The sequence below is a fragment of the Rattus norvegicus genome, chromosome 17 (genome assembly GCF_021556685.1).
Source record: "Rattus norvegicus strain SHRSP/BbbUtx chromosome 17, alternate assembly SHRSP_T2T, whole genome shotgun sequence".
In the NCBI taxonomy this organism is placed as follows: Eukaryota; Metazoa; Chordata; class Mammalia; order Rodentia; family Muridae; genus Rattus; species Rattus norvegicus.
Window position 1 is genome coordinate 75,428,848 of NC_141550.1, and position 13,182 is coordinate 75,442,029.

A 13,182-nucleotide genomic window follows, 5' to 3' on the forward strand; every position below is an offset into this window, starting at 1 on the left:
TTTCATCCCCAGGAACTTCCATTTATGGCAAATCTGGTTAACTTTGGAAGTCTGGGATCATGGCTTCCATCGAAATTGCTTGTCTGCAGGTTAGGGAAAATTATAAACTCCCTTCCTTCCTCCCAAGTCTCTTAACAAAGATAAATTCAAACGACACTTGTGATAGAAATGATTGCCTTCTTTAAATTAAAAAAAAAAAAAAAAAAAGCGTTAAAGATTCCAGGGGAAGAATACTGGACGGATGAGACATAGCCATGCTTTGAGTGGGTTCCGAAGACAGCATACCTATGAAACTTTGAGGTCCTTCCATGGTGGCACACACCTTTAACCAGCATTCAGGAGGCAGAGGCAGGCAGGTCTCTGAGGTGGAGCCCAGCCTGGTTTACAGAGCAAGTTTCAGGACAGTCAGGGCTACACACACACACACACACACACACACACACACACACACTCCTGTCTTATAAAACCAAAATAAATGTAAATCTCAATATGGTCATTTCTCTCTTCCTCCCTCCCTTCCCCACCTCCTTTTTTTCTAAGACCGGAAGAGTAAACCCAGGCTAGCCTCAGATGTGAAATGCCAGATCCCTTTGCTCTGCCGTTTGAGCACTAATGTCACAGTTGTGCACTATGTGTAAAATAAGCATTTAGGGCTGGCATGGTGATTAGGTTTAATTGTTAACTTGGCACAGCTTGGTACCAAGAGTGCGTCCATGAGCGTTGGGGAGGGTGGCGTATCTTACAAGTCATTTTTTTTTAATGTTTATTTTTATTTTATGTCTATGAGTACACTGTCGCTGTCTTCAGACACACCAGAAGAGGGCATCAGATCCCAGGACAGATGGTTGTGAGCCACCATGTGGTTGCTGGGAATTGAACTCAGGACCTCTGGAAGAGCAGTCGGAGCTCTTAAACCGCTGAGCCATCTCTGCAGCCCAGGAGCTAATTTACATAAGAAGACCTCGCCGGCCCACTGGGCAGCAGCACACCTTAGGTGCGGGGCGGGGTCCCGAACCGTTTAAGAGTAGAGAATGAGAGGCGAGCACAAACAAGCAACTCAACGCCAAGCCACACGTTTCTTCCTCAGCACCCCTGACTATGGATACGATGTAACCAGCTGATTCACTCCCCTGCAGCCTCAGCTCAGCCTCACTAATGGACGGCGAGCTGAAACTCTAAGCTAATAAATAAACTCTTCTTCCCCGCGTGTCTCACCCTGCCTGGGGGATGTTTTATCACAGAGGCAAGAATGACACTAGGAAGATGACTCAGCTGCTGAAGGGCTCGACGTTCCACATCCAGGGCCCTTGTTAAAAAATCCAGACCTGGCGGCCCGGGCTTGTGATCTCAGCAGTGGGGAGCCAGATGAGCCAAGGCCTGGGACTCCTTGGCCAACAAATTTAGCTTAATCAGCCCAGGCTGGTGAGATACCTAAAACCCAAGGCTGATGAAGTGCTAATGAGGTGACTCAGTAGGTAAAGGTGCTTTCCATTGAGACTGACGACCTGAGAATGTCCTTCTGCACAGACCCGCAGGATAGAAGGGGAAAACTGACTTCACAAAATGTCCCCTGACTTCCTGATGCTCGCTGTGGCACTCACGCTGTAGCATGCGCCTGCATGTACCAGCTACACAGACACACACACACCCACCCACACACACACACACACACACACACACGGACACACACACATGGACATACACGGACACACAGACACACACACACAGAGGCACACGGACACACACAGACACACACGGACACACGGACACACGGACACGGACACACACACACACGGACACACACACACGGACACACAGACACACACACACGGACACACAGACACACATGCACACACACACACGGACACACACACATGGACACACACACATGGTCACACACACACGGACACACACACACGGAGACATGGACACACAGGGACACACAGACACAGACACACACACGGACACACGGACACACACACACACATACACACACATATTTGTATGGGACCCCCATACAAATACATTTAACAATGGATTTGGACTAAGACTTTGCAGCTGACAATGTGCTGTAAAGAGAAAAGCATCCGTGACCACTGAGTTACAGATGTAACATACAAGTGTTACATAGATACTGGGGTCCGAGGAGACAGGTCAGAGGTACAGCACTTGTGTAAAAGAGAAGGCCTGGTCCCCAGCACTGAGAAACAAAACAGAATAACCCAACTGAGCAAACAAAAGCCACCGCGCATCTTGAGTGTGTCCTCTTCCGGTCTCGTTGCTAGAGAAAATGAGTGAGCTAATGGCTGCTGACCCTGCCAGTCCTCTGACAGCTCCTCTGTGAGATCCACCACCTCAGACTCACTTAGGCCTCAGCTGGTGGGAGTATAGCATTGTCTGGAGAAGTACGGAGGGTCAGGCCTACTCAGAATTTCCACTGATGGCTTAAACTTACTTAGATGTGGATGCACCGTGACACGTACAACCCCGCTAAGGAAAAAGCACGCGGAAGAGTGAAAAATGTAGCCCCATTCCCAGCCCTTTACATGAAGTTCCTCCTCTTGGGATTATTTATCATGGTTAGTGGTGGTCATCAGTCAGGAGAAGTTAACAAAGACCTACTGGGTTTATCTACAGGCACCGAAACAAACATATCTTGCTCTTCCGTTATCTCCGTGTTAACAAAGCCCTATCGGGATGTTCGAAGCATCTGCGTTTAACTGCCCAGTGGCCCTTTATCAGGATTATATAGAGAGCCCATCAATTAGTGAGAAGGTTTGTAGATACCTGCCATATATTCATGAGCGAGGATTCCCCCAGCTCTCTCCCCTTCTCATCGCAGATAGATCCTAGTTCTCTGTGCGGCATCCTGCTTCGCATCCGGGCTTCCCTTCACCTCTGTGGCTCTAGTTAAACTCCGGACAACGTTAGGTCTGAGCGAAGAGGTGGCTTTGTAACAGAGCTGCTCTTCCTAATACTTCTATGGCCCCATAAGACCAAGGATCTGCACAGAAATCTTGAAAACACACAGAGAGCCTGGTGTGGTAGGGCACACCTATAATCCCAGCACTTTCGAGGCTGAAGAACAAGGGCTACGAATTCAAGGATAGCTTGGGATAGCTCCAGACTAGCCTGAGCTAAGTACTGAGACCCATCTCCATTAAAAAAAAAAAAGAGGGGGGGGGACTTTTAGGACTGGAGAGATGGCTCAGTGGTTAAGAGCACTGCTCTTCCAGAAGTCCTGAGTTCAATTCTCAGCCAGCACATGGTGGCTCACAACCATCTGTAATGGGATCCGATGCCCTCTTCTGGGATGTTTGAAGACAGCTAGTGCACTCACATGTATAAAATAAGTCTATTAAAAAAAAGGTCACCACTGGTCCCCAAAGGTTCACAGAATAAAGTCACCTCTCTTCACTGCGACATGAACCCATCATTTTTACTTGCCCCCCTACTTAGGGCACATCATATTTCACAACGTTGGTTGACTTATCCATGCCCTTCCCAATCCTATTCTACCAAGCCCGTTTGTCTGTCTGTCTGTCTACTTATTTTCATCTGGAATCCTCTTGCTCTTGACACCATGGAGAACTCTGAGTCGTCCTCTGAGAGTCACAGCAAGCTGGCCTCGTTGGTAGAGTTGGGAAATATCTCTGACCGTGATTCTAGATTTCCATTCCGTCGGACCAACATTTCAGGTAACTCCTCCCTCTAGTCTTCCTCCCCTTCTTCCTCCTCTTCATTCTCTTCCTCCTCTTCTCTTCTGAGACAGGCTATGTAGTCCAGGACTTATAGTCCAGGGTGGCCTTGAACCCTGAGCCTTCAGATCCTCCTGTCTCTACCTTTCCAGTACTGGGATTAGAGTCATGCAACCCTGGTTTCATGCTGTTCTGAGTCCGAGCTAGGACTTCGGCAAGCCAGGCAAACACTCTGCTGGCTAAGCCACACCCCCAGCCTCATGTAGATTCTTATTGTATCTGGAATGAGCTATCTGCTTGTTTTTCTCCATGCTGGACTTGTGAGCATCTTAAGGAGACAGAAAATTCCGTGCCAGCCTTAGAGCTTATCAGGAGTCCCATTCAGAAAGCACTGATGAATGAATGGATGTTAACGTTCTTAACTCCACTGATACACTTTAGCATAGGCCGAGGTTTGCTGGAGGGAAACCCAAGGAGAACTGGCAGAAGCAAGAAGAGGCGTCATGGTCAGCAGGACTCATAGTGATGATACAAACACAATAACAGGGCTGGACAGGTGGCTCAGTGGTTAAGAGCAACTGTCTGTAACTCCTGGTCCAGGGGACCTGACACCCTCCCACAGACATACATGCAGGCATATGCACAAAAAATATTAACAAATAGACAGACAGATAGACAGACAGCTGGATGAATGGGTGGATGGACGGACAGACAGACAGACCACAATCAACCTTAGCTGGTGTTCTGCATTATTTAACAAGCTAATGGATGTAACACTGGATGTAAGTGCTACCATTCAGGAACGACCTTGCCAGATCCTTTGGTGCGTAGGTCGAAACTTACAGTAAAGGCAGCTTTGGACTTAGGAGAGAATTCCTTCAGTTCCATTTCCCCCAGGGTCGCTCAGCAAAGGAGTGAGAAGCGCAGGTACCTAAACCACAAGGACAAACTGAGACTCAAAGAGTAATAATAAAGGGGAGGGGGGGTTGCCCAGTGGTTAGACCTGAGCTCAGTTCCTAGAATATGTGGTGGCCCACAAAAGTCTGAAACTCCAGTTCAGTGGTTCCCAATGTTTCTAAAACCATGACCCTGTAATAGTTTCCTCACGTTGTGGTGACCCCCACCCATAAAATTATTTTCAGTGCTACTTCATAACTGTAATTCTGCTACTGGGATGAGTACTAATGTGAATATCTGTGTTTACTGATGGTTTACAATGGACCCCTGTGAAAGGGTCACTCGGCCCCTTCACAAAGGGGTCGAGACCCACAGGTTGAGAACTGCCACTCCAGTACCACAGGCTCTTAATTAAGCACCTCTGTTACTAGTTTCTGGGTTTCATTTTGCTTTGCTTTGCTTATGTATGAAGACAGGTCTTACCGTGTGAGCCCTGGGCAGTCCCAAACTCACTGGGTAGACCATTTTGTCCTTGAGTTCACAGCAATCCCCCTGCCTCCACCTCTCGAGACCCATCACTACTTTCAATTCTGCTGACAAGCCTGCTTCCAAGAGTGTGTAGAACACCTCTGCCATCTCCAAGTCGCTATCCCATCCCGGTTTTAGGAACTTGGGACATTGCTTGGAGCCTTCTCACCTTTTTATTGGGGGAGAAATTCCTTCTGCTCCTCCCTTGCCTCCCTTCCTGCCCTCAGCTTCTTCTCACTGGAACTTGGAACTTCATGGTGACCAGATGTGAGCACTGGGCTCTGCCTGTTGTAGCCACAGTCTCCTCAGCGCCGCTCAATTCCCCATTTGCTCACTGACCTGCACCTGCTTTGGGAGGCTGCACACAGCCTCCAAGGGGCGTTTGCACACCCTTTGCCTTTTGCATTACGACGACGACGACGACGACTACTACTACTACTACTACGACTACTACTATGACTACGACTACTACTACTACTACTACTACTACTACTACTACTACTAAGACTACTAGGAAGCAATGTAGATACAGGTTGGGAATTTCTAAAGATCAGTGCCAAGGGAGTTAATGATGTATGGGGGTGTTTGTTTGTTTGTTTGTTTGTTTGTTTGAAATCTCCAGAGCAAATATACCCCAGTGTGGAGCAGTCTAGCATGTAGAGTAAAAATGGCTTGGGATGAATAGAGACCCAGGGTTAGCAGAAGGACGTTGACCCCTGACAGCTTTAGAGTAGCTTCTGCCCATCACTTAGGAAGCTGGACCACTTCTCTAGGCTGCCCTGCCCCGGTCTCTATGTGTGGTGTGGTGCAACCTGTCCTGGGAGACCTGCTTCTGTCTTGAGGGTTCCAGAAAGGGGTCTTTTGGGAACATTCTTCTGATTGTTGAACAACACAAGCATAGAGCACACCAGGGGGCTGCAATGACCTTTTTAGGGGACAATAGGGCTAAGGAGGACGGTGCAGTGCTGGGACTCAGTGGGTCGCTGAGACTGAAGGGACTGGAGTGTGAGCCCTAGGGCCCTGGTGGATCTGTCTCTCGCCTTCCTTTAGCCAAATAAAAGGAACTCAGTGTGGGAAGAAGGAAAGGGAAAGGGAGAAGGGCCTGAGGGAAGGAGGTGGCAGGCACTGGGGGTGGAGGTGGGGGTGGGGGAGAGAAGCCTCCACAGTCAGTGACCTTCACAGGTCAGTTTTGGGTGGCTTTGTGGATTGAGAATAGAAATGTTTGTCGAGTTTCCTGCGGTGAGGACTCTCCTGGGATGCCCTTTGGTAGTCAAGGTATCTAGAGCTGTTCTCCTTGTTATATTCCAGTAGCCCACTAAAGCTATTGAGAGAAGCCTGAACCAGGATAACCCACGATCCTGCACCCTGGCCAAGTCAGAGTAGGAAATTTACAGCCCAGTGCCAGGCCAGGAGGTACCACTAAACCAGCAAGGAGGTCCTCCCCATCCAGGACAGGGGAGGTTGTGTGTGTGTTGTGGGGAGGCGGGGAGCTGAGCAAATGGGGTGACTGGGGTCTCTGAAGCAGAAGTGCAGGTGGCTTGAGAAGTCGTTTCCATCTTTGTGATGACCCCATAGGTGGACGAAGCTGTAAGGAGAGCTTTCTGCTGGAGATGGATGCCAAGGGCAAGGGGACAGTGGCCTGGACCTCTGTCTGTGTCACTGTGCAAATGAACCCCTGTGTGGGCTCCTCCTCCACTCCAGGGCAGTTGTTACCAATACAGAACGGGACGAGCTACCACCCCCTCCCCACAAGTACAAACTAGTTTCTGTGTTTGGGTAAAAAGAGAGAATAAAAGTTTAATAAACGTGTGCTATGTCGTGGATGACTTTGTGGCGACCTCTGTTGCAAATGGCCTATGCATGCGGAATAATGGCCTCCTTGCAGAGAGGGAAATAGCTTAGTGCTATCATCGTTGCCTCGGTAACCATCAGAGTCCCCATCTAGCAAGAGAGAAATGAGTTATGAAAAGGCTTGAGTGAAGAAGGGATTAACACATGATCCCAGGGACAGTATGTCAATCAAAATCAACTGAGAAATTACACTCTCTATTTGAGAATTTCTCCCGTGCCCAAATGGTAGGAGGTTAGCATTCTCTCTCTCTCTCTCTCTCTCTCTCTCTCTCTCTCTCTCTCTCTCTCTCTCTCTCTCTCCTTTTCCTCTCCCTCCCTCCCTATACCTTTTTTCAGTTTAAGGAGAGGATCCCGATTATTTTTCATGATTGTCATTGATAATTAAACTGAGGTGAGGGAAAAGCTTATCAAAAGCATTTAAGACAGGTGCCTTCCCACTCTATCCCTTCACACCTGGCCACCGGGGGTCTCTACCCTTCCCTCTTGCTTCATTTAGGGACCCCCCACTCCATAGTTAGTCTCCCCCCTGGACTGAGAGATGGGAGCGCTCATGCCCTTCCAAACAGAGCACTGAACCTAAGGAGGAAGAGGTGGGGGCCCAGCGATGCTCCCCACCATTTGCCCTAGGAATGCAGAGGCAATCTAGGCAAGGCTCGTCTCCCTAGCTGATGCCTAGCTAGACTCTCGGGCTTTCTGTTCTGTGTTCCGGGAAAGGGGGCGGGGGGGGGGGGGAGAAGTCGATTGTGTTGCACATCCGGCCCCTCAGCTTGTGAGACTTACTCTCTGGCTAGGAACACACACGCCCACCCACGCTGCTTCTCACACACGTGACACCCGGGGTCTCAACACAGATAAGAGACCCTCTGCAGAGCCAAGGAGCAGGCTTGGTGAAAAACTGGGGGCCCTGTCCTGCTTCTGCCTCAGTTCACTTGTCCATTCAGCCGCTTGAGTTGGGAATTAGAATACTCAACCTGTTGCCCTCCCGCCTCTCCCCAAAGAGACTCCCCTCCAAACACTTGAAAAGCCCAAGGCTGGTGGGAGTGGAACCTGAATGCATGTGCGAGAATTTGTGCGCTGGTGATACCGCAGTAATCCCTTAGCTCAGGGCTACAGATCCCGCTGAGGTGGGGGAACCTTTGGGTGAAGCCTAGTATCTTAGGGCTACCGGGGTTGTGAGCTCTTGCTTCTGAGAATCTGTCTTGTCAGGGATTGTAGACCAGGTTAGGTTAGTGGTGGGAGAGGGACACTAGGCAGCCGCCTCACTCCCCACTTCTCTTCTAGCTACATAGGCCTCCTGAGTAGCCTTGGCCAGTCATCTTGTATAACCCCTTCAGTTAGCATAAGGGGAAACTGAGACCTGGAGATGGCACAGGTTTTAAAGCCAGAGTTGTGGCGAGAGCCCAGTTTTCTGGACCTTGGTTCAGGAAACCGGTCCCATTTAAAAGAAGGAAAAAAAAAAAAACTTGTAAGGGAACTTTTGTCTGAGAGCTTTAACCTTAGTCTGTGAAGAGCAACGAAATACGAGGCGAGGCCAGGACCGGGAGAAGGCTGACTCCTCCCTCAGCCTTGCTCTCTGTGAGCGGTCGCCACAGGGAGTGCTTCCCCACCACCCACCTACCTGCGCTGGGGGTGCCCAACCACCCATCCATCCCTGAGCCCTCCCCTCCCCCACAGAGTCCTACACAAATTTCCAGCCCTGAGCGTCCTGTGGTTAACTAAATCGCCTTGACCTGGGCGCTATTTGATATTTGCCTCTTTGACACTCACTTAGGAGCTCGCAGCGGTAACGCAGACATTGGACAAGTCCAGCCTGAAATCGAAGCCTTATGAAAAAAGGAGATGGGGAGAACCTGATAGCTGGAAACTCGTTTTCTCCAAAGGCTTTCGGGACATTTTAGCCCGGCTCCAGGTCCGCGGAGCGCCAGGGCGCCGCCAGTGCGGGTGTAAATGTTAAATGTTAGCTATTTGTTCCGATGATTGCCGTGAAAATCGACTCTTTCTTGTCTTCTTTTCGCCCCCTCCCCTTGCTTTCTCTCCCTCCCCGTCTCCGGATTCCCACAGATACCACTACGGCCAGTGGCTCCTGAAAGCCATCTTCCCTCCCACAGCGTTGTCCTTCCCAAACTTCCAATTTGGAGACAAATAACAAGGGCGGGGCCACAGTGTAAATGCTTTTCTGGTTTTGTTTTACTTTGGGGGGGAGTAGCACTTTGTATCTATTCTTCCTAGTCTCCTGTACCCTCCCCCACTCCCACCCCGCTTCCCTTAGCGCTCCCATTTCTTAGAAGTGAAAGCTGGGAAGACTGTAAACGACATTCTGGGCAAACGGGGGGACAAACTGGTGGTCGAGAGGATGAGAGAATCACTTATCAAGAAACTTCCCATTTCCGCTTAAGGGGAGTGAAGACTTCCTATGCAGAGCGACTTCTGCCTCCCCCCCCCCCCCCCCCCCCCCGCGCACCCTCCTTTGAAGAGATCCGGGGCCTAGAGTTGAGGCTGGAGACAAACGCACACTCCCCCACAAGGTGTCCATGGCTCAACTCTCCATCTTATCTCCTCTATTATCTAGTGCACTGTGCATTTAATAATGACAATTTATCACAGACTCTCCCCCTCCCTAGAATGGTGCCGGCACCCCACCCCTGAGGCACCCCAACTCTCTATTCACCGTATTGGCTCTGCCAGCACCTACACCTCCTTGCAAAGCAACCTTTCCAACTCTGATAACTGTAAGCTTCATTTCCTCGCTCGCCATTCTACCCCAGCTCCTCCTCCCCTTCCTTTCTCCCTCCTTAGAAGATTTTGGTACCCGTTAGATAAGATATTCAACCCTCTATCGGGAATCCTGTGATATTAAGATCAAACGTGGCATCAATAGAAGGACCAAATGCAGGGGGAAACAAAAGGGGGAGCTGGGAGATGCTCATCAGCTAATTACAGCTGCAAATATTATGCAAATTTATCTTGGCACAGAAATGGAGAAAGCGAGTTTAAGTGTGGAAATAATGCCAGAAAATTGAATGTTCATCTGGGCATGGGAAACGGCCCAGTAGGCTCCAGCAGTCTGCCTCATCTAGGGAATCTGCGTCTCCGGTCTCCTATCAGATCATCTGCACTTCGATGGCTGAGGCGGAGAAATTCATATTACTTATAATTGATACTTGAAATTCTTGGAGGGATGTGTCATAAAGGAAGGAGAGAAAGAGGGACACGGAGAGGGGGGAGGGGACCATGGAGAAGGAAGAGTGGAAGCCATCCAGATACCAAGCACAGACTTAGGACTTGGAGGTCTGGGGTCCACTGTGACAAGGACGGGTCGAGAACTGATGGATAAAAGGGGGATAAGGCAGACACTCAGGTGTCTTCTTTTGTACAAACCTAAAACCTGGTAATTGTTTAGAACCAAAATGCAAGTTTTAAAGAGACTATAATTATTTGACTTCCTCTTTTTTTCTAAAGGGTGTGGGGCACGCTCAGGAATTGAGACTTGAACTTGAGATAAATGTGAATCCTGGGTAAACCCACTGTGGGGGAACACAGGGCCATGCTAGGACCTGGACTGGCTCCCCCATGGAAAGTCATTCCTGTCCCTGCCTCCCCTTGTGTGCCACCTCCCCCATCATTGCTGGCCTAGCCATAGACCCAGGATCGACTCAGTCTCCTCCAGAACTATCTGGGGCAGTTAGTTTCAGGAACACACCTCAAATTCTCACACCGTAAGAAGTAAATCTTAAGTGTAGGGTAAGAAAAAAAATTAGAAATCGTGGAAATAACTTTAAGAAAAAGTTCCTCACCCACCACAAAATCTTCCTTGAGAGACACACGTGTGTGGGGGGGAGGGGTCCGGGAACTCAGACCATCCGTGTTAGGGGGGTGCAAGCCATCCAATTACCAAGAAATTGCCATCTGACGTCAGGAGAAACAATTGGAGGGGAATATGTATGAGTCTCCCCTCATTCGTTTACATATTCCCAGTGATTATTGGATCCAAACAACCAGAAAGTAATCAACAGGCACAGAAAGCTTAAAGGGCGAATTACCAAGGACCCATGTCCCTTTCTCGTCCCTAAGCCTGGGTGTCCATAAGTATTGTCAGACGCTGGGAGGCGGGAGGGGCTGCCGCCTTAGTCTTAGATCCTGACATCTGTCCTGCTTAGTTCTGAGGAGTGGCGCCTGTTGCATTTTGATGGCTTTTGTTCCTTGGGTGTTAGGACGAGAGACAAAAGAAAACAAAAATGCCAATTATTGGGACTAATTAGCCATTAAATGAGATGTGCCCCCCCCCGCCCCACCACCTTCTCTGTAAAATGGAAAGAAGTTGATGTGAGTGGACGTGAGTGGGGTGGAGGGGGAACCCACTCACCCCACCCGTGCTCTCTAAGAAAATCAAACCTGTGTCTGTTCTGCATGTGTCAACAGACAAAGCCAGGCAAGCTGAAAGCCGTGTGTGTGTGTGTGTGTGTGTGTGTGTGTGTGTGTGTGTGTGTGTGTGTGTGCACTTCATGAACAAGATGACTGGAGGAAACTGGAGGAGCCTGGAATTGATCTTCTGGTTGAATTGGGGCTGCAGTGGGTAGTGGGGGGGAGGGGACAAGAGATGCTGAGGAGAGAGGGAATCTTGGGAAAGTGACCATTATTGCTATCTTTCTATATAGAGATGCAAGTAGCATTTTATCTTAACCTGGCCCCGAGCTTTAGTCAGTGTTTATGATTAATTATCTCCTTTTTCATAAAAATAAATCATGTTAAAAATTAGGATCTCGGCGCTGGGGAGAAACTAACCACTGGTTTTCAGGTCGATCCTGTTAATTTCAGCCTGAAATTGACACACTAATTAAAGAGCAGTGTGGTAAAGCAGGAGCAGGCAAGATTATACCCAGCCCCCCCCTTTTTTTTTATCAGATCTACCTTATATTTTCCCAATTAAAAACTGCAAAAAGCAGTTTCATTGCCCAGGGATAAAAAATAAGGGCCCCCTTTTCACAACGTTGGCCATCACTTTCCACCATCAGATTCATTGTGATGTATTAGATGCAATAAATTATCCCATGTAACAAAACATTGGGAGCTGAAAAGCAGATAATCTGGAAAGCGGAGATAAGGATTCATTATCCAAATCATTATGAATCCAGCGTTGCCTCTGACTTCTTTCTTAATCAGCTCCTCTGATCCTGGATATGTGAGCAGTACAGATAAGGGGAGAGCCGTTTATAATTCTCCACCTCGCCTAATATTTTAAAATAAAGTCAGAGGCAAGAAAACGCCATAAAACACTGGTGAGCAGGCAACACCGAATGAGAAATCACTTCCTCGCCATTATATCCACAGTAAGATTTAATTAAAATTCTCCCCAGCCACGTGCCCTATTTTCGGATAGGATTTTTTTTCTCCCCATCGCGTAATAATTGATAGGAATTTGCAAACGGGGCTATTTATTTAGGATGGCTGAGTGGATTGGATTTTTGGTTTTGTTTTTTGTTTGGTGGTTTTTTTTTTTTTGGTCTGTTTTGTTTTGTTTTATTTTGAATTTCTAGTAGCTCTATTTCCAAACTTCCTTTGGAGACCTTCACAGCCACCTTTTAGCAAGCCCACCCCCATCACACTGAATCAGGAAAACACTTTCTGGATCACAACCCTGGAAGTTGATTTTGATGAAAAGGTTTTGTTGGGGGGGGGTGGAGGGATGTGAAATGACAGAGGGTTCTGGGCTCCATGCTGTGTGGCCTTAGAATTCTTTCAAGCCAAACCTTCTTCCTGGACAGTTCCAGAATAAATTCTCCAATAAGTGCAATTGAAAGCCCAGATTTTTGTGGCCCACATTTGCCTCAAAAACCATCATTCCCCTGCCTCAGCTTCTCTAACGCTGAGCGTACAACCACACCCATCTCGAAGGGTTAGAACTTTTTAACAGGGGGTAATCATTAAGTGTATTGTCCTTTGGCGGAGTGTCCTTTAAAGCTCTAAGGCATCTCGAAGCGTGCACGTGAAGGTTGGAGAGGCAGGGTGATGTCGGGGAGACGGATGGACACAGTGACAAACACTTTCTGGTTTTAGGGGAAAGAAGAAATGGGACGATGCAGCGGGATGGCTAAGAATCCCTCATCCTTACACCCAACAATGCCCCACTAACTGACCACACCGTCTTAGAAAGATTGGCGATCCTGTCAGGGATTATTTCCTCTATCTGGGGAAGCCCTTTCTTTATCCA